This window comes from Schistocerca gregaria, chromosome 2 (assembly GCF_023897955.1).
Source record: "Schistocerca gregaria isolate iqSchGreg1 chromosome 2, iqSchGreg1.2, whole genome shotgun sequence".
Classification (NCBI taxonomy): Eukaryota; Metazoa; Arthropoda; class Insecta; order Orthoptera; family Acrididae; genus Schistocerca; species Schistocerca gregaria.
Window position 1 is genome coordinate 242,076,493 of NC_064921.1, and position 25,907 is coordinate 242,102,399.

At 37.0% G+C, this 25,907-nt stretch overlaps 1 protein-coding gene across 2 annotated transcripts in view; it reads left to right on the forward strand.

The window, feature by feature from the left end:
• Positions 1-2,509: 2,509 nt before the first annotated feature.
• LOC126336769 (NFX1-type zinc finger-containing protein 1-like) overlaps positions 2,510-25,907 on the forward strand; it is a 301,188-nt gene continuing 277,790 nt past the window's right edge. The window contains exon 1 of one of the 2 annotated variants that reach the window (XM_050000780.1): positions 2,510-2,756. The gene's annotated coding sequence lies outside the window, so the exon portion shown is untranslated. Of the gene's footprint in view, positions 2,856-25,907 lie in introns of both variants that reach the window. The other variant, XM_050000779.1, reaches the window with a different exon arrangement.

Sequence of the window (25,907 nt, forward strand, 5' to 3'; positions counted from 1 at the left end):
CCAGACTATTCTTCAAACAAGTCGTGAACAATGGTGGCCTGGTGACATGGTGCACTGTTATCCATAAAAATGCCATTGCTGTTTGGGTGTATGAAATCCATGAATGGCTGCAAATAGTCTCCAAGTACCCAAGAATTACCATTTCCAGTTAATGATTAGCTCTGTTAGATCAGAGGACCATGTCCATTCCATTTAAACTCATCCTATACCATGATGGAGCTGCCACCAGCTTGCACAATGCTAAGTTTACGCACTAGTCGAATCCTGTCATCAGCTATTACCAATTGAAATCGGGGCTCATCTGAGCAGGCCACAGTTTCCCAGTCGTCTAGGATCCACCCAATATGGTCATGAGCACATTAGAGGTGCTGCAGGCAATGTCGTGCTGTTCGCAAAGGCATTCGCACCGGTCGTTTGGTGCTATAGCCCATTAATGTCAAATTTCGCTACACTGTCCTCACAGATACGTTCGTTGTATACGTTCGTTGTACGTCCAACATTCATTTCTATGGTTATTTCACGCAGTGTTGTTTGCCTGTTACCGCTGACAACTCTGCACTAACGCTGTTGAGTGATTAATGTGCAAGTGTCTGTTCACTCCAATGGAAGTAAGATTAAACTCATAGATGATCAGAGACAAAGAAAAGTCATATGGGATCCCACCTCTAAGTTTTATTTGAGTAAAAATTGAGATGTTTTGCCTGGAGCGTCAAGTATTAAATAAAAAGTCTCCATTCATATTACTGTAAAGGGTAAGATACCGTAAGCTTTGAAGTAGGATAACAGAGAAGAATATAAAGAAATTTATGAAAAGTATGTATGAAAACTGGACAAATACCGCTATGGCGACTTAATGGCACTCCAACTGAGGCCATGCTATCTGAACAAAACAAATGGTGAGGTATGTGTAACTCCTCAACAAATTATCAGAAATGGCAATGATGGACCTTGATGATGCAAAAAAATACAAACTAGAACAGCGTAACCTCAGGTCTAGAGGATTCTGGCGTCTATAAAATTACCAAATTTGTCGAGTCCGAGAATGTTAATCTAAGAAGGTAATTTCAAAAGTAAGATCTCCTATAGACCTGTTTATTTATACAATGGTGTACATCAGTTTACAGCTTGAACATTTAGCTATTTTTCGACATAATCACCATTTCTGTCGATGCATTTTCGTAGATGCATAGATGCTGTGGCAATTTTTGTATGCCCATTTCATCCCAGCTCGCTGCCATGCTGTTCAGAAAGTTATGAACCTCTTCTTTCACCTCGTCGTCGGAGCTGAATCGCTGGGACCACAATTAACACTGATAGGTACTGTGAGACTCTGAAAAAACTCAAACTGTCAATTCAGAACCGGAGAAGAGGAATGTTGAGCAAGGGCGTACACATTCTCCATGACAACGCTCGGCCACACATCGCTCGGCAAACCGTTTAACTCCTGCAACAGTTTCAGTGGAACAAACCCACCAACCCTATAACCCTGACTTGGCGCTCAGTCCCCTAGGTTAAAAGAACATTTAGCCGGAAAGTGATTCAGTTCCGACGACGAAGTGAAAGAAGAGTTTCATAACGTTCTGAACAGCATGGCGGTGAGCTGGTATGACATGGGCATTCAAAAACTGCCACAGCGTCTACAAAAATGCATCGACTGAAATTGTGATTATGTCGAAAAATAGCTAAATGTTCAAGATGTAAACTCATGTAAATTAGTGTAGAAATAAACAGGTCTATGAACTTATAAAAAATTGGAGACCTTACTTTTGGGATTACCCTCATACATACAATGTTTCATGATTTGGGATCTGTTAACAAAATTTTTATATGAAATCAAACACAGATGCGCATACCGACTAAGAGTATTACTCAAATTCAGGAATATGCGAAATAAATAGTTCGGATTTGTATGTAAGTCGCCGAGAACTAGCTAACAAAGTGTTATGCCAGCCTTGTCACTGTAATTTCCCAAGCAGAGAATCAAAAATCTCGCTGTGACCTGTTTCTGAAATTTGCATACAAAACGTTGTCGTCGCTTTGTATTTCTCATACCTTCGACATTCCTTACTTATAATCGCTTTATCGACTTCTTTTCATCACAATAAACGCAGCACAAACTCTCAGCAAAGATTGGGGATCCACAGCAGACTGCTTGTGCAATTACGCAACGTGTGGACGTCAAAACGCCCATGCGTAAATGCGATGTTCACACAAAATTTTGTGGATACCCTTTTATTCCCGTGCGTCTGCAGGTGCGCACGAGGGAAGATGCATCATAGTGTGGGCATACCTTTAGAATAATGCAGCGATATACTGCCAACGCAACTTCGTTTTATGTTTCTGGTCCAATGTCAACTTGTATGTCGTTCTGTTAAAAACTTCCAATTTATAGTCCCTTTTATCCTAAACCGTTACCAAAATTGACGTTTTACGCTATATATGTAAATGAAAACAAGTTTTTTACATAAAGAGTCCTCTCTTGATTGACTGAAGGTAAAGTTGGTGCAGGATACTACTGTCTGTGTAGGACAAATATTATTTTCTTTTACTATGAATTATTTCCTGTTTTCGGATAATCATGATTACTTTTTTTTTTACAAAAAAGTAGTCTGCAAAGGGAATGCTTTCTGAGCACAAATGAAGAAATAAAAACATTAATATCTGATGTAGGGGAATCCCAGACTATTGTGCTGTCATATCGGGTGTTCTTCCATGAAGACACCTTCAGTTTTTGTTCCGACGGTGTTACGACGGAGGTAAGAAGTACGAAAATGAGGCTGTGGAATGCTTAGAATTTTCATAACCGTTTGGATTTCTGTGTGGGATATTTAAAGTACCAACAGGCCATTAGAAACGTGAGTACCGTGAAAATGATGTTTGTTGTTCTCAATGCACCCAGAATATTTGTGGTATTCGTCATTACTAATTTGTCTTACGTCCCAACTAAATCGCACTCACATTACGTATGGTTTATTAGTGAACACGGCTCTGTAGCGTTTTTATTTTTCTTGAATATATAATATAAAACTGTGGAGAGGTGTTTGACATTACTACTTAATTCGCAGTGTGTGCTGTGCATATCATTTTTGAATGATATTTATGCTTATACCTTTGACGCGCAACAGCATCCACGGAGGTTATGTGTTAAATAATTGTATACGAACTGGAATGTATCAACGTGAGGGTTTATCGTTTTGGTTTTTATTGATGTACAAATGCGAAATGTTTGTTTCTTGCGTTTTAATTTTAACATTCCAGCATGGTGCGAGTATCTTGCGAACGTGTTAGATATCACACGGCGTAGTTTCAGTTACCGGGCCCACGATATGATTGTATTTTTATGCACAGCAATTCAACGACTTGTCAAGTGTTCATCACGTGAACCGTAATAGAAAATATCACTGCACAGGAACCTCGTAAAAATTTTGTAATCTGGGATACATTTACGATGTCTAGCTATTTCTTACTATAATACGTTGCCTTTATAGTTCCCATAGTCTTGGTAAAAAGAAGAAAACCCATTCACATACATAAAACGCTAGTTGAATACAACACCGTGGTGATGTACTAAAGGTTTTGTGTCTTATGACATATTAGTATGAGGTTACCTGCAGTACCTGCCATACTCTGGATTAAATGTACTAATGATAATTCTTGGGAAACATTATGAAAGAACTAATGTGCTGTTAAGCTGTTCCAGTAATATTAGAAATGACATGACTGTCACAATAGTATGTAAATGTAAAAAACAGTAGGTCTATCTAATCATACCTGCAACTTCAAACCAGAAAGATAGGCTAGTTAATTTCGTATTCTCCTACTCTTCTGTGCAGATAAACGCGTACAAGTCACTGAAGGATAAAGTTGCAAAGCTCAAGAACGCCAAAAGAGAAAACGTTTCTAGCAGCTCCTCGGTGTCATAATTGTTGACATTTCAAATCCACATCCTGTATGGACCGTTATAGCCATTACATGTTATTTTAATTGGATGTATTCACCATTGTGATGTCACTTTCAGTATTTGCTCAGTTATGCTGTGATTATAATTTCTTCATTTAGTGAACAGTTGTGTCTGTTTGTTAGCTTTAACAAAATAGCTGCATATTTCTATTTTATAAAGTGGCTTAATATAATAAATATATTTCTTTTTTAACTTCTTGTGACTGTGCTGATATTTATGAATGCTGCTTGAATATGAGGTTTCCATGTGTCTGGAAACATTGTAATTCCAATTTGACAGTTCATATTCTTCCATTTTGTGGTATTATGTCAAATTTTTTTCAAGCAACCAGTAGTGTGTGTAGTCCCTGTTAGTTTCACTGTTGTCACAGTTGAGTTCTCTCCCGTACAGTAACGCACAGCTAGGTGGTATATGTTAGTTAATTGGAAGTGACTTGCAGGGATTGTAGCAAAATCTGTGTAGATGAGTGCAAGGTGGGAACAGATTATCAAAAAGGCTTCTTGATTATGTGTGTAAACCTGGTTTCCAAAACTTAGGTAGTGTGTTCAGTTTTACAGAGCTATTAAAGGAAACTGCCAAGTGATAAGGCTTGAAGTGTTGTGTTATTGGGAATAATATTATGTGATTTTAAGGATTATGAAAATCAGTTTAGTGGATGCAAACCAGAATAGGTACCTAAAGGATTGAATGATTTGGAGTGTATTATATTCAGCTCAAATTGCTGTAAGACTCAATTCTGTAAGTTTATATTTGTATGGATGTTTAAATCTTATCTTTTTTTGACACTTCTGTACTGGCAGAAGTAACATTGGTTCAATCCAAAGCACTAGTCTGTTTAAATACACAGCTCTTTCAGCAACCTAGTAAACTTCATGAGTTTACACGAAGACTGTGTAAGAAATTGTTTTATTCTTTGAAATGTTTCAGTTATAGATTTCAGTCATATGTTCTGTTTCCAATATGTCATTCCTTGCGGGTAGTGGCTTGGATCATGTTGTTTACGTGACCGATGTAAGCCTAATGGAGATGACAAGCCATTAAAGGGTACAGTATCTTGGATTGTGCTGTATACTACATTTTTTTGATTTCGTATTTTATTTTTACCGATTGCAGTTAAGAGACTAAACAGTAGGGTAACCCACAAATTAGACTTGATTTGATGTGATAGCTTTTTCGAGAGTTGATGAATCCAACAAATGCATTACCACAAACTTTTTTTGCATTATTGTACATTCAATAGTTAAAATTACATTCCTGAATAAAACCACTATTTTGTTACTGTGTTCGGATGTTTCCAAGTTTTTTATGTTTCTTATGTACACATTCCTGATCTAAAAACACCTATTTCTATGAATTTGATTTGATTTTTTATTTAATCCTGTTGATTATAGATTGTACAAAGGGTGTACTAGTAATATAGGAAAAGTCAAGAGAAATAATAAAAAATTATTTGAGCATTTTATATATCATACAAATACTTATTTTCTATGAACAATTTATTATGGATAATATTACAACCTGTATTTTAGTGGTGTAAGTTCAAGTGAATGCTTAAGATAGCAGAATGAATGGAAATACGCATTTTTATCCCAGTGCCACAAATAGATAATGAAATTTACATTTTGTGATTATGATTTAAGTTAAAATACAAAATTCTTATCTTCATCACATAAGTAGGTTTAAATGAATTCTTAATAGAGTAGAATAAATTTCAGAACACATTTTAATTTATGATATGAATAAATTTACATTTCATCTCTATAATTTGTGTTAGATGTACACAATTTTGTCTTCATGATGTGACTTAAAATTTATTTCCTCTATTTTTATTCAAAAGGATGCCTTATTACTCTTGGAATTCATTCATTTTATGATAAGTTTGTTCTCTGAAGGATGTTTTTAGTTTCCTTTTGAATACCTGCATGTTATCAGTTTCCATTTTTATACTAATGGGAAGCTTGCTATAAACTTTTATCCCTGACTCAGTTACTCCACTATGGACTTTTGTCAAAGTTACAGAGCCTTGGTGGAAAATTTTTCCCCTGTCTTGTGTTGTGCTTGTGGATGAAACAGTTTTTCTGGAATAATTTCTTGTTACAAGTCACATACATCAGTCAGTGTATATATTGATTTGCAACAGTAAATATCATGAGAGTCTTAAAGAGACTTCTGCAGGATGTTCAAGAGACCCAACATATGCACCTCACTGCTTGTTTTTGTAGTTATAAGGCTCTTTTGAACTAATGTAGTATTTCCCCATAAAATAATACCACAGAAGAGCACAGAATTGCAAATATGCAAAATATTACAAAAGCAACATTTCTCTGTTAGCAAGTTGAGAAATAGCTCTCAGGGCAAAACACGCTGTGCTAAGTTTTTGACCAGCTGATCAATTTGCTGTGTCCATCACAACTGCTTGTTCTTCTGGACGCCTAGGAATTTTTTATTTACTGTGTGAAACTGTATAATGTTTACTTAGTTAGTGACTGTAGGGCAATATCCTGCAATGTGGAGTTGGAACCCTTGATCTGAATACTTTTATAATCTGTAAACATTACTATTTTTGGTCTGTCATTAATTGTAACTGATAGGTCAGTAATGCAGATCAGGAAAATCAGTGGCCCAAGGATCAAGCCCTGGGGGACTCTGCATTTTACATTTCCGCTGTCTTGAGTTTTGCCTCCATTAAGATTACTTTTTGCTTCCTGTTATGTAGATAAGATTATGGGAACATCAAAGATTTGTCTTTGATAAACATAGTGTGGCAGCTTTTTTAGGAGTGTGTTATGGTCGGCACAGTTGAAAGCGTTAGCAAGGTCACAATAGATCCGCATTGAACAACTTCTGACATTTGATTCTCCTAGAGTTTCATCTGTTAGGCTAAATATAGCTTTCTCTGTGGAGAATTCCATACGAAAGCCAAACTGTGTAGATATCAGTTAGCCATTTTGTCTCATATGGCCGTAAATCCTATCATAAACTACTCTCTCAAACACCTTTGAGACACCGGCAGCAAGGAGATGGGCCAATAATTGGATGTACATTCCTTGCCCCACCTTTGTAGATGGGCATCACTGTTGTATGTTTCAGTCTGTCTGGAAGTGCACCAGTTTTCATTGACTGGTTACATAAACAACATAACTTGTGACTGATTAAGTCTGCATATGATTTTAAAATCTTAGTTGACATTCCATCATATCCAGAATATCCAGAACTTTTAAATAGTTTTATGATTTGTTTCAATATCTTTAGGAATTGTGCTTTTGAAAAGAAGTGCTGCATTTGTTGTGGTTTGCATGTGATTTAGTACGTTTTCTGTGTGAGACTGTTTGTTATGATTGCCTGGTCTTTCAGGTACAGGGGAAAAAGTTGATAAAAACTGGAAGCTGCAACTTTTTAATTATTCTTGTCTAAACCATTACAAGAGGACAGTGGAGCCCCTGCTTGTTCAGATTTTATGTTCCTATTTGTCACACTTTTTATAATGTCCCATATGGTTTTTACTTCTATTTTTTCTGCATAATGGGTTTGTTTGGAGATCATATTAGTTGATAGGATTTTGCTAATGTTTTCATGTTGGTGACATCAACTGACTCCAGTAATTGGTCTATATAACATGACATTGTATTGTTAGCTAATAGTGAAGTAAACACAAATGAACTTGAACACTAATGTCCAAGGTAATGGGAAAGTAGTTTACTGTTATAATCCTCATTATTTGTAATAGACATAATCATTTTATTGCCATAGAATGCTAATTTTATATCTGCTAAATCATAGGCTACTCCGTTTTTTCATTACAACTGCTGTAATTGTAGTCACGTAACCTCATAGTTTTTCCCATAGAGATAACACATTAAAAAAGCTGGCTGGATATAGTATTTTTTCATGGCTTTTCTGTTTACTGCTGGTTGCTATTAACTTGTTTCTTATTAATGCTGCAGCTGTAATGCTGGGAACAGAGTTTAACCCCTGCAGGTGGGGGGGGGGGGGACTATAAATATCATTTAAAGGCATCTATTATGTTAATTTTTCACAGGAAGCATAGCTGTGTACATGCTTGTTAAAGTTTGTGATCACTTTGCTGAGGATAACATGTTCTGTACCTTTCACCTAAGTTTGTAGCAAAGTTGGTTCATTGTGGATACTTCATTAAGCAGTGCAAATAAAGTTCAATTTCTCATTGCGATATGCTTTTTTCTAGTTATGCTAAATCAGTGACTCCAAATTTTAAATTAAGTAACTTCAAGTAACACGAAGTAACCATTTCTTTATATTTATACAGTTGAAAGTTACTGTCACTAATGTTATTGCGGAAATTGGGTGTTTTCCAAGATTTTGCAATTAATCTATGTAATTGATGTTTGAAGATAGTAGGTGGCCTGTCTTAAACAAGTATCCTGAAAGACTGTTAAATGTATATTTTCCCTGATAACAAGTATGCTTATGAAGGATTGAAATACCCTTATCACATCCATGTGTGGTAAAGTTTTTACACCTCAGTATCACATTTCATGCCACTTCAGCTCTCTGTTGCATCAGAACACTGATACTTCAGCTCAGACAATTACTCAGCAAAGTGTTAAGAAGAGCAATATATTGGGGAAAGATGTGAGCTTTAGGCAGTGGAGAGCTTCAGATACAGGTCAGGAACTCTCCACGACTTTATTTCTTAGATCCTAATGGATATTGTGTATGATGCCCTCCTTAGACCTTTATTGAATTTTTGGGTGTGTGTCTGTATCACTTTGATGAGTGTGATTAATGCAATAGTGTAGCATTTTTGGGGTGAGCCGAAAATTGCAATTCCACCCATGTCGTTTGGCCTGTGACATAACAGTGTTTGATTTGTGACGTCATGGTTGCATGTTGGTGTCATGGAAGCTTCCGATTCCACCTGTCTGCTTTGACCCATGACATAAGTGTTTTGTGGTTTGTGACCTCATTACGGTGTGGAGTGTGAGTTGGTTGTGTTTATGTATGTCGTCTTGTTGTGTTTTATGGTGCCCTCTGGTGGTGGTGGTGTTGTGTGTGTGTGTGTATGTGTGTGTGTGTGGGGGGGGGGGGGTTATTGTGGGCTGTGGTTGACGTATATAGGTCAAGGGAAACATCCAATTCAATTTTTGTAGTTTTAGCTGTAGGTGTTGTGGTTTCGGTATCGTCAGCTGAGGTTGACCTATGCAGGTCAAGGGAAATGACAGATTCCTGTAGATTTTGTTGGTATAGCGGAATGATGTAATTTTTCCATCCTTTTGTGTGTTCTGAGATCATGTTTTTTTGCCCCCCCCCCCCCCTCCCCCCAAGGTCTCGCGTGTAGACAACATTCCATTAGAGCTACTCATAGCTTTGGGAGAGCCAGCCATGACAAAACTCTTGCATCTTGGTGAGCAAGATGTACAAGATTGGTGAAATAACCCCAGACTTTAAGAAGAATATAATAATCCCAATTCCAAATAAAGCAGGTGCTGACAGGTGTGAAAATTAGCAAACTATCAGTTTAATAAGTCACAACTGCAAAATACTATACAATCCTTTTCAACAGAATGGAAAAACTGGTAGAAGCTAACCTCAGGGAAGATCTGTTTGGATTCCAGAGGAATATAGGAACATGTGAGGCAATACTGACCCTAAGACTTGTCATAGAAGATAGGTTAAGGAAAGACAAACCTACATTTATAGCAATTGTAGACTTAGAGAGAAATCTTTTGACAGTGTTGAGTGAAATACTGAATTCCGAAGGTGGCAGGGATAAAATACAGCGAGCGAAAGGCTGTTTACAATTTGTACTGAAACAAGACGGCAGTTATGAGAGTCGAAGGGCACAGAAGGGAAGCAATGGTTAAAAGGTAATGATACAGGGGGTTGTAGCCTATCTTCAATGTTATTCAATCTGTATGTTGAGCAAGCAGTAAAGGAAACAAAAGGAAAATTTGAAGTAGGAATTAAAAGTCCAGGGAGAAGAAATAAAAACTTTGAGGTTCTCTGATGACATTGTAATTCTGTCAGAGACAGCAGTCGACTTGGAAGAGCAGTTGAATGGAGTGGATGGTATCTTGAAAGGAAGATATAAGACGAACATCAGCAAAAGCAAAATGAGGATAATAAAATGTGTCTAATTAAATCGGGTGATACTAAGGGAATTAGATTAGGGAAAAAGACATTTATAGTAGTAAATGAATTTTGCTATTTGGGAAGCAAAATAACTGATAATGGTTGAAGAAGAGGGGATATAAAATGTAGACTGGCAAGAAAAGCATTTCTGAAGAAGAGAAATTTGTTAACATCAAGTCAAGTACTGATTTAAGTGTCCAAAAGTCCATTCTGAAAGTATGTGTATGGAGTGTAGCCATGTATGGAAGTAAAACATGGGCGATAAACAGTTTAGACAAGAAGAAAATAGGAGCTTTTGAAATGTGGTGCTACAGAAGAATGCTGAACATTAGATGGGTAAATCACGTAACTAATGACCAGGTACTGAATAGAATTTGGGAGAGCAGAAATTTGTGGTACAACCTGACTAAAAGAAGGGATTGGTTGGTAGGACACATTTTGAGACATCAAGGGCTCATCAGTTTAGTACTGGAGACTTAGAGTGTGTGTGTATGTGGGGGGGGGGGGGGGGGGGGGAGGTGGAATTGCAGAAGGAGACCAAAGCAGATTCAAAGGGATGTAGGTTGCAGTAGTTACTCGGAGATGAAGGGGCTTGTACGGGATAGAGTAGCATGGAGAGCTGCAGCAAACCAGTCTTTGGACTGAAGACCACAACAACAAGTCAAGTAAACTTTGCATTGCCAACGGATTTAGTTTTTTCATTTTTTTCATTGTGTTGAATGTGCTTGATTTTTGAGTTAATATTTGTTTTGGAATGGTGCTATATATTTTAGTTGCTCCTGTCCAAAGACCCCTACTTGCAGCAGTTGTCCAGATAGTTTCATTTTATTGCTGAAGTTAAATATTTTGCCCAATCTGTATGTTTGATAGGCGATGTAATGAGTGGTGGCATGGTTACCGTATTGTATGTGCTTGAAATTGAGGTGTTGGTCATCTTGGTGGTGTCACTGAACAAAGCAAATGGGTGGATTCACAACTTTCGGAAGTCCCAATTTTTGCTGTGCATAACATGTGTAGTAGGAATGACAATCTCAAATAATATCACGGGAGCTGCTGAGCAACTTGTCTGAATTTGATGGGTGGAACAATCATCATCAAGTGATGCATGCCTTCACTTCATGAGGTGCTTTGAGGGGGTGTCTACCATGGAGATTGGTGCGTACTCTCACGATCAGTAATTTTATGTTCTCATATTTCCTCCCTTGCCACTCAGCAGCATGATAAGGATCTGCAGCTTTTGCTGTGTTTCTTTGCTGATACTACTGGAAATTAGGTATTGTGCATTAGGTATAAACCAAATGAGGTGTGGATTAGTTAACCCATTTACTTAATAATATTTTTTTCCCTTAGTTGACCCTACATTTCCCATTTAAAATTACGAAAATGGTTCAAATGGCTCTGAGCACTATGGGACTTAACATCTGAGGTCATCAGTCCCCTAGAAATCAGAACTACTTAAACCTAACTAACCTAAGGACATCACACACACCTGTGCTCAAGGCAGGATTCGAATCTGCGACCATAGTGGTCGCTCATTTCCTGGGTGAAGCACCTAGAACCGCTCGGCCACACCGGCCGGCAAATTTACGAAACTAGCGTATTGTGTCTTGTACAGTTTTCCCAAAATTGTATAATTTTTGATAGGAATTCCTTAAAAATCTTAACTTACTATTTATTGAAGTGATGAGGAGTGAAAGTAGTACTGTTTCAGAAATATTTGTTGGTGTGCTATACCCGAAAACAATCAGTCATGTGCACTGCCACTAGACATTTCTCACACTCGTACTGTGTGTCACTTTTACTTCTTCCTTGCTGTGCATGCTACACAATTTTTGGAGGATGTTTTCTTGATGAGATTTGGGAGTGAGTTGGGGGGGAGGGGGGCGGGGATAAACCTAACAAAATGTGTCTAATTTGCTACTTGCATTCTAATGGGAAATTCTAGATTGGGACCATCCATGACTAAGGTAGTCTGGTAGAGTGACCTGCTCTATTATGTCCTTACCATGGGAATTCTAAACTGATTGAAACAAGACTTTTCCCTGTCACTTTGTTTAGTAGGATATATGAATTGAAAATCCCAATGTCTGTAAAGTAAAAGAAAATTTTCGTATATCCTTTGGCATATCATATCCTGAGAAGGGAAGATGCCATATGCTGGTCCTGTCCGTCAACTTTATTCATTGAATTGTGTAATTGCTTGGGGCTTCTGGACTGGGGTTTTATTTTTCCTATCAGTTTTCCTGTTGCAGTCATGTTGACATCTGTATGGATAGTGGCTAGAATATTTACTTCTTTTTTTATCCATCCACTTCAGAGCCATGAGCTTGTGTGAAGATAACACAAGAGTCTCTCCATTTGGCTTCTCCCACCCAACACCAGTCCCTCTGAACTGCGGAGATGGGAACTTGAACTCCAACACATCCTTTCATCCCGCCATCCTCCTGGACTGAACCTACGTTAAATAACCTCACTCCCATTTACTCTTCAGTCTTTCCTCTTTCCATTTCCTCTTTAGCCATTCATGCATCTTTTCATCCTACATAGTTGTGTTTTTCTTTATACTATATACCTCTTTACTTCTGTATGCATCCTGTGAAGCTGGCACAGTACTTACAATAGAATATCTTTGGCTTCCCTCTGACAACCATGCCTCCATCCTTGCTACCCTCCCTGTTTTCCTTTCCCTGTTGCTTCATAACATGGGTTGTGTGTAACTAAATCCACTTTCCCTTCTTCCCTTTCTTTCCCCTCTCTCCTCCCTGATGAAGGAACGTTTATTCCGAAAGCTAGGAACGTATATTTTCGGTTGTTTTTTGTGTATCTATCGGCTGTACTGAGCTAAGTATTGGCCAGCCCCTCTATCTCTTTGTTAGTATTTGTTTCACATCTTTATATGAGATTTTCCATTAATCATTTAGATCTCCTTCTCTTAGTTTAGATTTTTGAAACTCATCTGACATATTTTGCCTTGTGGATCTAACTGTCCCTACAGCATTTGTGCACCTTTCAGCGAGCCTGTCCTATCCTTAAACATGCTTTTATATTTTTATTTGTCTGTATTAATCTAGTGCACTATCTTTTCATCATCTGGTGTTAAGGTGTGTACAACCAAATCCAGTTGGATATGCGGGATTTTTATTTCTCTCAGAGAGATATGTGTTATTTTACAGTAGGGAAAACTAGTGTGTGTTTATAGCAAAGCTTTTTGAAAGTAGTCAATTTTGTGTCTTTACTGTCACGTTATTCAACCTGTATTGTTACTGGCCTGTTTTGATTTGGATATTATTGTGAAGCAGGAATTCTTTAGTATTAGACCAGTTTTACTTTATTTATCGAAACTGTGGATCTGTGCCGCAAGAATATTAATTGCTTACTTCAGTCTGATGTGGCATATGTGCCATCGCTTTTAGCATGCTGTGTTTGGAAGAAAGACACCTGATGTGTGACAACCAAGAACAACATTTTTGGTCCTATTAATTATTTGGACTTGCTGCTCTTGCATTGGCTGTGTTTTGCAAGAGTTTGCTCAGTTTGTGTGTTACTAATGATGATGAGGAGGTCCCCTACTCCAAGGAGTGTAGGGGACAATGCGGGAGACCCGCACTGCTGTACTAGGCAAAGTCTTAGTGGAGATGGTTTGCCAGTGCCTTCCTCTGACCGTAATGGACATGGAGGATGATAATGATGATGATGATGATGAAGACAACACAACATCCAGGCATCTTGAGGCAGGAAAAGTCCCTGACACCACCCGGAATCACAGGAAGTGAGAACGCTATTGCAAGACCGTGAGCTGCGGATTGTGTGTTACTAATAAATGACAAATCAGCCTTAAATCTTGATTTAGAGTCAACATCTACTAAATCAATACTCTGACAGCTTGGGAGCTACAGTCAGACTGTATTACGCATTGACTATACATCTTCCGAGAGATTAGCATGTGCCTTTATGTTATACTGACATTCAGTCCTGATTCTACATTTAACCAATTACAACAAAATTCTGTTCAGAAAGATTCATTGTATATTGACATTATTGCTATATAATTATTAATTTGTTTCTAGAAAATGTAGACAAAGACACCAAGAAGTAATCCAGGCTAGAATAAAACTGCTAAACAACACAATAAATCAGCTTGCACACAGATAGTGGTAGCAAAGAGGGCTTGCTGTTCATGTCAGTTTCTTACAGAAATATTGCAAGGAAAACAGGTGTAAAAATTAATGAAGAGAAAACAGTACATGGTCATGAGCAAAGCATCCATTGAATAGTACCCCACTGACAGTAGATGAAGTAGCCCTTAAAAGAATAGACATACTAAAATATTTGGGAAGCATTTTTAGTGAGCAGTATATAATGGAATTTGAGTTTAAGGCAAAGATTGCAGCACCAAACAGAGTGTATTTTGGTTTATGGGATATGGTATGCAATAAAACAATTTTGAGAAGTTTTAAAATCAGACTGTGCCAATGTATAATTCTCGTAGTACTCTGTAAGGCTCTGAGACATTTATGTTAAGGAAATTGAACAAAAACTGCTAGTCCTCAAGAAAGAGATATGAAAGAAATGTCTGAAGAATGAAGGAAAAAAGATTGATGTGGGCGGGTCACCTAATTAGAATGGAGAGGAAAGGCTACTACAAGTAGCATTCTTTGTATATGTGGAAGATAGAAGGGGCTGAGGAAGTCGATGGGCAAGATGGAGGGATGATATCAAGGGAGATACAGAGACAGTGGGTGTGAGAAAAGAATGGGCCACAAAAACCCATTGGTGGAGGAATGTATAGAATGCATTTGGTCTCTCAGGCCAAAGTGACCGTGCACAGTGCTACAGTTCTGGTCTTGTCACCGCATGAAAGAGAATACCTCAGGCAAATAAATAGAACAACCAAAACAGCATGTGCTCTGTAAGAGAACTTTGTAAACAATAAAAATAGTTCTACCTCTCAAAATGACATCTTTACTCAACTTTATGAAAACAAAAACTGCACACTTGTTAGTTTATACAGCACCCCAGTATGGGATTTTTCCCGCCAGCCAAATAAAATAACGGAAAATCATGTATAGGTCTACTGCTATGCAAAACACTGTTTTTCATATAGACCCAAACATCTACCAGTACGTTCGTGCCACCAACAGTGGGTTTTCTTTTTAAAATCTGTGAAATGTGATCATGTTTTAAGTGGTGACTAATCTACAAATATTAAGCCTAAAAATAGTTTTTCTTTGTTTTTGTCATTACCTTAATTTTACGTAATGGGTTTATGCTGCTCTCTCTGTACATTTTCAAGGGTTGAAAACTTGTCATCTGCAACTATAAGATGCTTTTACACACACACACACACACACACACACACACACACACACACACACACACAGAGAGAGAGAGAGAGAGAGAGAGGAGAGAGAGAGAGAGAGAGAGAGAGAGAGAGGAGGGGGGGGGTAAACAAAGTTGAAAGTTGGCACCAACTCTTTTGAGAACAAGTGAATACCAGCTGGGATTGGGCGCACAATAACAATATCTATGCAGGTTTTTTTTCCCAAAGTGAAAAGTGTTATTTACAAATGAAGTTCTGCAAATTATCGAGATATCGGTGTGCTTCTTAGTAACACGTGGGAAGGCAGATGGAAAAAGGATTTGCCAAAGCTAAACATAAGTGATCACAAATACAGGCACGAAATATTTTCAGACCACAAAATTGTGTTTGTATATAAACTGAAGTATTAACTCGTTAATGAAATTCACATTAACATCATTTAGTTGCAGATGACTAGCACCTGATAATGCAAATAGGGTCCTACATTATCTTATAATGTAAAATAACAACAACAACAACAACAAACAAAACTGTCCTTAGGCTTAATTTTTGTAAATTAGTTATCATGTGGAATGTGTTCACATTTCACATATCTGAAAGAAGAATACTCACTGACAACAGCGCAAAGGTGATGAAACATGTTTGGATCTATATGAAGAAACAATATTTTGCATAACATGTGGATGTGATATCCAATATTTAAAAAAAATCTATATAGCTTTGAGCCCAGTGCTTTCATTTCACTGTTTTTTTTAAATTCTTCCTAGTATGTAGATATAAGTAACAAAATTACAGGCAGTATCCATTACAAGTTCAAGAGTTTGATTTGCCTTTACCTGTATGAATTACACATGATTATGAAATCTGTATCCTCTGAAGCACATTAATGGAAATCCTTTGCTGTGCTGCATACTGATATTACAAGAACTTGTCACCATTAAAAATATACAGCCATGGCCCCTAAACATTACGATGCTAGAAGAAAAGAGAGTAAGCTACCAGACATTTTACGAATTAGTAGCAACTACTGGAAAACTAAGGGAACTTTCAAGGAATGTTTATATGTTGTTAGGAGTCTGGAAGAAGAAGAAAAGAATAAAAAACAAAATACACCCTTGCATGTTTGTTTCTTTCACAAATTTGTAAGTGCTATTATACATTGTTGAAGTTACTGACTTACATTACACTGTTGTTATTGTTAAGGCAGAGTGGGAACTACTGCATATCTTCACTGTATAATATATCATCGTATTTTTGGTGTTTATTGTGTGATACATGTGTCTAGAAATAGCATGCAAATACGTTAGGATTAACAGGGTCCACTCACTGTAAAGCAACCAGCTGTCCACCAGGATGAATGGCCACTGTCAAACTGTTGTTCAGAACCAAATTGACCACCCAGTGGCAGCTGACCACAACATGATCAGTTTCAATGGCTGCTTCATAACACGAGCCATCTGGATCCTTCCCTCCACCACCAACTTCTTTGAACTACACAAATGGTAGTTATCCTTACAAAACCTGCCAGGAAGTCTCATATGACTGCACACTCCACTGCAGAGTGAAAATTTCATTCAGGAAACATCCCCCAGGCTGTGTACCAGCAATATCCTTTCTTCCAGGGGTGCTAGTCTTGCAAGTTCTGCAGGAGACCTTCTGTGAAGTTTGGATGGTAGGAGATGAGGTACTGCGGAAGTAAAGCTGTGAGGACGGGTCATGAGATGTGCTTGGGTAGCTTAGTTAGTAGAGCACTTGCTCGCAAAAGGCAAAGGTCGCAAGATCGTGTCTTGGCCAGGCACACAATTTTAATTTGCTAGAATATTTTGTAACAGCATAAACTTGTAAGCATAACGTAAATATGCCTTGGCTTGTCATATACATAAAAATGGAATGCAAACTCAGTAAGTTGGTTCTTAGTTTTCAATTCTGAAGCATGTATTTTTGCATGGTGGACAAATTGATGTATTCAAAGCCTGATATCTCCTGAATCAATTAACCTTTGGTGAAAGTGATTACCCCACAATGCTCATGGGTGGGGACAGTGTATCTGTGATAAAACAGATTTGAAATCCTGTACCCAATGTTAAATTTGTTTAAACCTATGCTAGTCGCCCTCTATATTTGTAATAACAAGATAATGAAGGGTGACTGTAGCATGTTATGTGGTTGCACAAATATGCTTTGTTTCATATTCCATAGACAAAGGTTTGAATGTGTAATAAATAACATGTGGTGTGTGTGAGTGTGTGTGCGTATGTGTGTGTTACGAGAGGAAGGGAGAAATATATGGGGGGAGGGAGGTAAAATGGAAAGGAACATGAATGCAAAGGCCATTGGAAAGAAATGTCATGTTTTGGAGATAAAATGATTGACTTATTTTCTTTAATTTTTGTATTTTTTGACTCAAATACTTCAGCATTTCACAATGCCATTACTGGTTTCAACCAGAAGTAGTTATCTTCAGACTGTCAATAGATAAAGACACTACAAACAATCGTTTTATAACCAAAAAATTCTGCCAAGTAATTGTCTATGTAATAGTAAAAAGAGAATAAAGACGTATTTAGAGATGCTTACTGAAGTGGAGTCTATTGCATTGTCAAAAATATTAAAACCTTGAGACTGCTTACAGCATGTCACTTTAAGTATAATTTTAGTCTTTTGAATCATTACCTGATAATTGCTTGGCAGATTTTATAGATTACACAGTAATTGTGTGTATCCTTTAAATCAGCTGCCTTCAGATGACTACTGGCTGTTCAAAACTGGTACCAACATTGTGATAATGTCAAAATATCAGTTTACATAATAAATGTGTGGTTTGTCCTTGCATAATTCTGCAGCCCACCATGGGATTATATGCATGAAGGTGGTTTCAGTTTGGAACTGCAGGAGTTGGGTTCGAAAATATAGATGTTAAAAGAACACATCACACCAATGAATTTCTTATGGAAAGTTGTTGAAGAAGCTGGAAATCAAGTGCTGAAGTGCCCAAGGCTGGCCAGAATTTTACGGACTCCTCCAGATAGCTTGAGAATGTTGTAGAATGTTCCATGATGTTTAAGAATGTTCTCAAATGTTGCATTATCTTGTTGTAGTGGAGATAATTTCCATCTCAAAATAGCATTTATAAGGTGATGGTGAAACTGTGTCGGTATACTCTTGAAAATAGTTTGGATTAGCTCAAGGAAAAGTGAAAATGATAGAAATTAAAATAAATTTAAATGAAAGTAAATTGCTAAGTTAGTGAATAGTGTATTAATTGTGTTCTTAGAATGTTACATAGTATTAACATTTAACAAGATGCCAAAATATAAAAGGAGAAGGAAGTCTTACCAGTGATGATGTAGAAAGAAAGTAGCAGAAAGAACAGCGAAGAAATGAAACAGAAGAGGAGTGAAAAGCACATGTAGCCACACAACAGAAGAGAATAAATAGTGAAGAGGATAGAGTGAGCCATTCAGCAAGCGGACACAGAGATGCTCATGAAGAAATAAGATTATGCAATAACAAAGTAGACTTACAATCCGTGAAGTTCATGAAAGACAATGGTTGCAAGTGCTGGAAGTGTAAAGCAGAAGTAAAGCTTACATGTTTGGTAGGTGAAACATTTCATTATGGTCACACTAAAAAGTACACCAAGCACATTATCATTGACAAAATGGATCAAGTGTGTGAGTTCTGGGGTGCCAAGAAATTCAGCAGAGAAACTCCAGAAATGTGTTACAAGAATGGAAAAATTTGATTAGGACCATCACCAGAATTATTTCAGTGCATGGCAAAAAGGATAAAGTGTGTTAGTTCTGTAGCACCAAGAAATTAAAGAGAGAAACTCCAGGAATATGTTGCGAGAGTGGAGAAAGTTGATTAGGCTATTGGAAATACCTTTACCAGAATTGTTTCATTACATAACTGAAGAAACTCTGGTATCAAGACATTTTCTAGAAAATACGAGAGCATACAATGTGTGCTTCAGGTGGCATCATTAGATGTTACTTCCCTGAGCATTCAAAGGTATTTTTGAGAGTGAAATACGTAAATTTTTATCATTTTTTGGATGTTCATTTTTACAATGTTCTCAAATTATCTGGAATGTTCTCAAAAAACAAATGAAAATAAAAACAAAGCCAAGTGGGTCTTTTTCAGCTTGTATAGAAATAAAAGGAGTTTAGAGCTGCACCAAACCAGTCTCCAAGTTGATGACCTGAACAATTACGTTGGATGTTGTAACTTCTTAATGATCTGCAAAAGTGTCATTGTCAGTAATTAGTAAATCTTTATAGCCATTTTATTGAAGTAATGGCACTTTGTCAATGAAACATTGATAACACTGAGTGGCTTTCAAAATATTTTCGAAAGCCGAAATGATAATACTGCCAAAATAGTGGCTTTCAAAATAGTTTTGGAATCAGAAGTAACTTTTTTTATTATGGTGCAGATTATTGCCAAGTTAAGATTCTGTACAAGGAATTCAGTATTTAACCTCTTTTGCACTGAACTGTTCCATTTTTTCCCCCACTAATTAGAAGAGTTGGAGACTTTTTCACTACATTTGTTGGAAACTGTCCATTCACGTAGTAGTGACCCCAGAAAAATATTGAGAGAATAGTTCACTATTGCTTTATACTGCTTAGACTATATGATGTGTCTTACTCCTAGCAGTGATGCAGTAGATTAACTGTTCTCCCCCAATACATGCCCATAACAGTTGTCACAGTAAGCTGTTAAAATTAACTTGTGTTGTTTTTTGTGTGAATTTTGGTAACCATGCAATATTTGTTTCTCTGTCAACATTCATCTACATCTATAGTCCACAAGCAATTGTGGAGTGCATGTTGGAGGATAAATTGCATCAATATTGGCAATTTTCTTTCCTATTCCATTTGCCTATTGAGCCAGAGGAAAATGGCTGTCTAAATGGTTCTGTACACACCCAAATTTCTCTTATCCCTTTCTAATTATCCCTTTGCGAGATAAGCACAGTCATCTTTGAATGCAGGTTTTCTAAATGTGCCCAACAGGGTTTTTTGAGAATTAAGTCCTCTTTTCTTTCAAGCATAGGTGATACACTTTTGTATGGGCTGTGATGACCTTTTTCACCCTAGTTATGCGTCTGAAATAACACAGTGTCTGTTTTCATGCCTGCTTGATAAGGGTTCCAACATTGGAACAATATTTTATAATTTATCGCACTTGTGTCTTGCATGCGATTTCCTTTATAGATGCGCTACGCTTCCCCAGAACCTTTCCAACAAATGTAAACTCTCCCATTTGACTTACCTAAAACTGGTGTTACGTGATCATCCCATTTCATTTCGCTTCAGATGTTCACCATTTATCTTGTAATCAGATACTATCCAACTTTTTTTTTCTTATAGGCATTATCTTACATTTATCTAAATTTAAAGTGAGCTGGCATTACTTACACCAACTGGAAGTGTTGTTGATGTCTTAAGACCTTCCAACAACAATACCTTCTTGTATATGACTGAATCATCAGTGAACAATCCTATAGTGCTGCTGATCCTATCTGAGCAGTCATTCTTATATATTGAAAACATTAAAGGTCAAATTACGCTTCCTTAGGGCAAACCCAATATTACCTTTATTTATGTTAAATATTAGTCATGCGTACAATGTACGGTACTGGTTTCTATCTGTCAAATATTCGTGGAATGTCTCGTAACGTACAATTTCAAATCACTGACTTAATGTACAGGAGACTTGTCAACTTGTCAAAACCAAAAAATTGGTTTACTATTATTCTTATAATATCATAAATATAATATAGTGTGCTGAATATGTAACTAATATGCAATTAATATTTTTTTAAAAAAAGTAACAAACATTTAACAATCAGCAATCCTAAGTACTTGCTCTCTCCTGCTCAGATTTTCAGGTTTTCCTTCACGAGTTGTTCTACTGAATAGTAGGCTAACATTTCTTCACTAGTTTCTCATATAAGGTTCTAAATGTATATGGAGCAGTACTCTTCCTTTCACTTTGTTATTCCTCCAGTTAGTTACACACGTTTGCAAAGATTCTCCATAGTATTGTATCTTGGTTAGTAGTCAACAATGTGGTACTGTTTGATGTCTCATAGAAAACTAAGAAGACACACTCTGCATCTTGAGCCGTGTCTTGTTTGTAAGATCTCATGTATGAATAAAGCAAGCTGTGTTTTTCACAAGACATTTATTCTGAATGTGTGCTGATTGTTCAGAAAACCTTGTTTTGCTCCATAAAAGGTATAAGTTTTAGCTTATAATATGTTCAAGGATACTACAAAAGACATAAGTTAGTAATTTTGCCCTCTGATTCTGTGCATCCAATCTATTACCCCTTTTGTAAACTGGAGTGACATTTGATCCTTTTCCAATCACATGGAAGTATGTGCTGTGCAGGCAATGTACATTGTGTCACAGTTTACTTCCTGTACCTAGTGCAGTATACGTCTTGAGACGTGACAGTGACATACCCATAAGAGAGTTGAAGAACTGCAAACAGAGCAGAAAGTTGAGTTGGCACAGCTATGACCATGTTGACTAAGAATGCAACAACAATGTCTGTGCTTATGTCTTAACAAATGATGAATTGAAGAGTTATATATTGAGAAAAATTGTAATGTTCGAAGAAAGATACAGTCGAGCTACCAAACACAACTAAGTAAGCAATAATTGAGGTACGTTATTAATTTAAAACATTATTAGATACCAGCACTGAGACATTGTGCTTGTCTCACTGGTTGTAAGTGTACTTCAGGGCAAACGAAAAACTGGCAGAGAAGATACACATGTAGTGGGTGCATATGAAGTGGAAAAAATACAGGATAGAATCAGATGGCAGTGGTACTCACACCAGACATAGTGTGACAGGGAAATACTTGACTAAAAGTTTCAAAATATGAGGCTTCAATGACAGTGATGGCAAGGAGTCAGTTGGTTGTTGGAAACCTGCGAAAAGTGAAGAAACAGTGTCAGAAGAAGTCAGAATTTGGTGGAAGTCCAGTGATTCAAACAGCAGAAATAAGGTGAAAATTCTCAAAATGACTGATGAACAGCAGACTGGGAAAGTTAACACACACACACACACACACACACACACACACACACACACACACACACACTTCTGGCAATGAGAACCATGTACAACCAATCTGACCAGTGATACTGTGTGCTGTTGTTAGTCTGTTTAAGAAGTAAGATTGCTACACACCACTCTATCAGTTTGTTTCTTATATGTGGCAGTGCTGTAGTCTGTTGGGATCTGCCTAATCTATCTTTAATATCTCACATGACAAAATATAACAACCCTGCTCCTAGAACATTTGAAAAGATAACTTGTTGCCACAATCTGCTTGTACTAGATGCTACCACAATATCTGGTATAACTAGCCATTGAAATTCTTTCGGATGAAAGTATCTGTGACATCACAGGAATTTTTTTATGTGCCCTCTTGCTTTTAACAGTAGTTATGCTTTTGTTAGTGAACTGTGTGTACATTGTTTGGTTCTCATGGTGTGATGAATGTGATACAAATAATAAGATTTAGAAATATAAAAGTTAAATCCGTAGCTTCACAGTTAAAAGGGGGAGCAAAGAATAGAGGAATCTGAGGTGAGAAATGCTATTACAGTAGAACCTCGATTTTACATTCTCCGGTGTTTTATTTTTTGCGATTCTACACCATAAATTCATAGCCCCTGTGAAAAACCCTGAAGATCAGTGCTAAAAATTCCCAAATTTTACATTTCTTCCTAGTAAGGTTTACTTTGATTCTAAGTTCTTACTAAATGTCTTGCTTGACTTCATTCCGTTTTCTTCCAGTTGACATTTGATGTGACTGAACAAGTTACAAATGGTGCAAATGACAGATGGTTCACACCATGGGTGATGGTGAAGCTGAGGGAATATTTTAGTCCGTTGTGGAGAGGGGAGATGCAAGAGGAAATGCTGACATAATCCATGATTGGTGTTGCCAATACAACTTGCAACAATTATCTTTACCGTGCAATTATGATACAACTACTACTAGCTTGCAGTGGTAAAGGAAAAACAAGTCAGTTGAAGTGAAGTGTTCTGGACTGAGCCAATATTTGACGAAGGGGCCCAGCCACCAACTTTTCTTGTGCCACTTATAACTTCGTCTCATTGTTTTACATGTATTTTCGATGTACGGTATTCAACAACAATATTAGTCATCAACATTGTAAATTGAAACACTTAAGTCTCGAAGAATATGTTTGCTCATAATTGAGGAAGTGTCGCCCATTTCCACCTAGTGAACTCATATTGGCTGGTGACTAAGTTAGTCACCCAATAGCTACTACACCACATTCGCACATGTAAAATAAGTTTGCCTACTGGATGTGTGGAGAGGGGGAACGGCCCTTCATTGACAGAAGTGTTGGTAGGGGGAAAGCATTTTGTGAAGTGCTGAAAATATATTTTTTGTGCAATTGATATACAATGACAGAGACATTACATGTAAATAGAACAAGAGATTTACAATAGCTTATTTTAAAGACTTTAGTGTTCAAATCTGACATGATACAGTTTGCAACAACTACCGGCACTACTCTTTGCACTGCACACATCACACACTGTAGATTGTAAAGACTGGCGGCAGTGACACAGGGCACAATGCGAAACTATAGCATCTGAGCTTTCTTTCAAATTTACATTTTATACAGTATACAGAAATTCACTAAGCCAACTTCTAACATGCTTGTAACTGACTTCTAATATGCTTGTAATGTCACTTGGGGAAATAAATTCATGTTTCATGTCTCTGTTCCGCTCACCAGGCCTAAAATAACCCTTTAATTGTGGTGAGCAGATGAACTGCGGTTCATAAAAAAAGCATTAAATAATAACAAAAATGGTGACAAAGTACGTCATTTAGCATATCTCTGCATTTATGCTTATGGTTGAACCACTTAGCTGCTGTGATGTTTTTTGTTTAATTCAACATATCATCAATATTTGCTTTTTTTTCTTGGTGTGCACAAAGAATTATGTCTCAAAAACAAGTGTTTTGAACATATAATTTGTGGTCATAGCATGTTGGAAAACAGCTCAATTACCTTGTACAAAGATACCAATTTCAATTTTTTGATGAGTTTTTACTTGCTGTTACTTATCTGTGATTTTTTTAAAAAACTGATGAAATTCATTACCACAAATTATTGTGCACACATTGTATTGTACATTTAATTTCCTTCACTTTGACAGATTTTATACAAATTATTGGAGAGTATTGTGATTTTTAATCATATATGCCCATTACATGTCTTTTTGCTCATATTTTGGGGGATTTTAATATTTTCTTCGATTCTGCACTTTCTTCAATTTTGTGTTTTTTTAAAGTGTGGACCGGACAAAAACGTAAAATAGGGGTTTCACTGTAGTAAAGTAATTCCAGATGTGGTAATCGAGCATGGCTCCACCAGCATAGACTCTAAAGTTCCTGACAGTAAAACTTCTTTCAGGACAGGTACAGTCAAAAATGAAGCCCTAACAAAGCCGCACTACAGGCAGGACAGTAAGACTGGCATTAATAATTATAGATCAGTGTCAATGGTGACAGGTTTCTAAAGTAACTGAAAGACTAATGTGTGAAAAGTGAGTTGTTTTCTGAATAAAAATGAGACATTGAGTACTGCTGAGTCCGTTTAGGAAGAACAGATAGACAGAAATAGCAGTTTTCCACATCTTGAAGACAGTGTTTTAACTGGCTTGGATAGGAAGGAAATAAGCTGTATGATATTCTTATATTTATTCAAGACATTTTATCTAATCAGCCACAACTTACTGCTTAATGAAAATAGATGTTATGGAGTGCTCCAGCATTCCAAATTACCTGTGGAGTGCCCCAGAGTTTTGTGTTAGGACTTACGTTATTACTGGCATTTATAACTGATTTGCCAAACTAATTGGTGTTTGTGTATGACAAGCATTTTTATATATGTACATACTGAGGATGATATTCAGCAGTCTCTAAGTGAGACATTAAATAAGACAGAAAAATTGTTTAGAGGTAACATTTCGGTTATAAAAAGTAAATTCAAGTCAAGTCTTCTGGTGGTTTCCGGTGATTAAAGAGTGGTACTGGTGTGCAAGACTCACACTCCCCCTTGGCTTTGAACTTATTAGGAGTTGCATCACCAATCTTCTTTTCATGATAGCCGACTGCGATGTCCTGCACAACTTCTTCTCCGAAGCTAAGATGCTACTTTGGAGGAATTTTTTAAACTTTTAAAATAACTCCATACACTCGAGAATACTTTTAACTCAATCTCATTGTATTTTAATCTCATATAACCGTTTTCATACAACGTAAACTTTTTTTGTAAGCTCGACATCTTCCGGTCTGTCAGAAACTATCACATTTATTTTCCATAAATACAGTCTACAAATCTCTTCAAGTTTAACAAGACAACTGCCTGGATCTTACAAAAGTAAGTGAAGGAATGAATAAGAAATTGTCTCTTCTCATCTTTGTCCGCAGCTGGT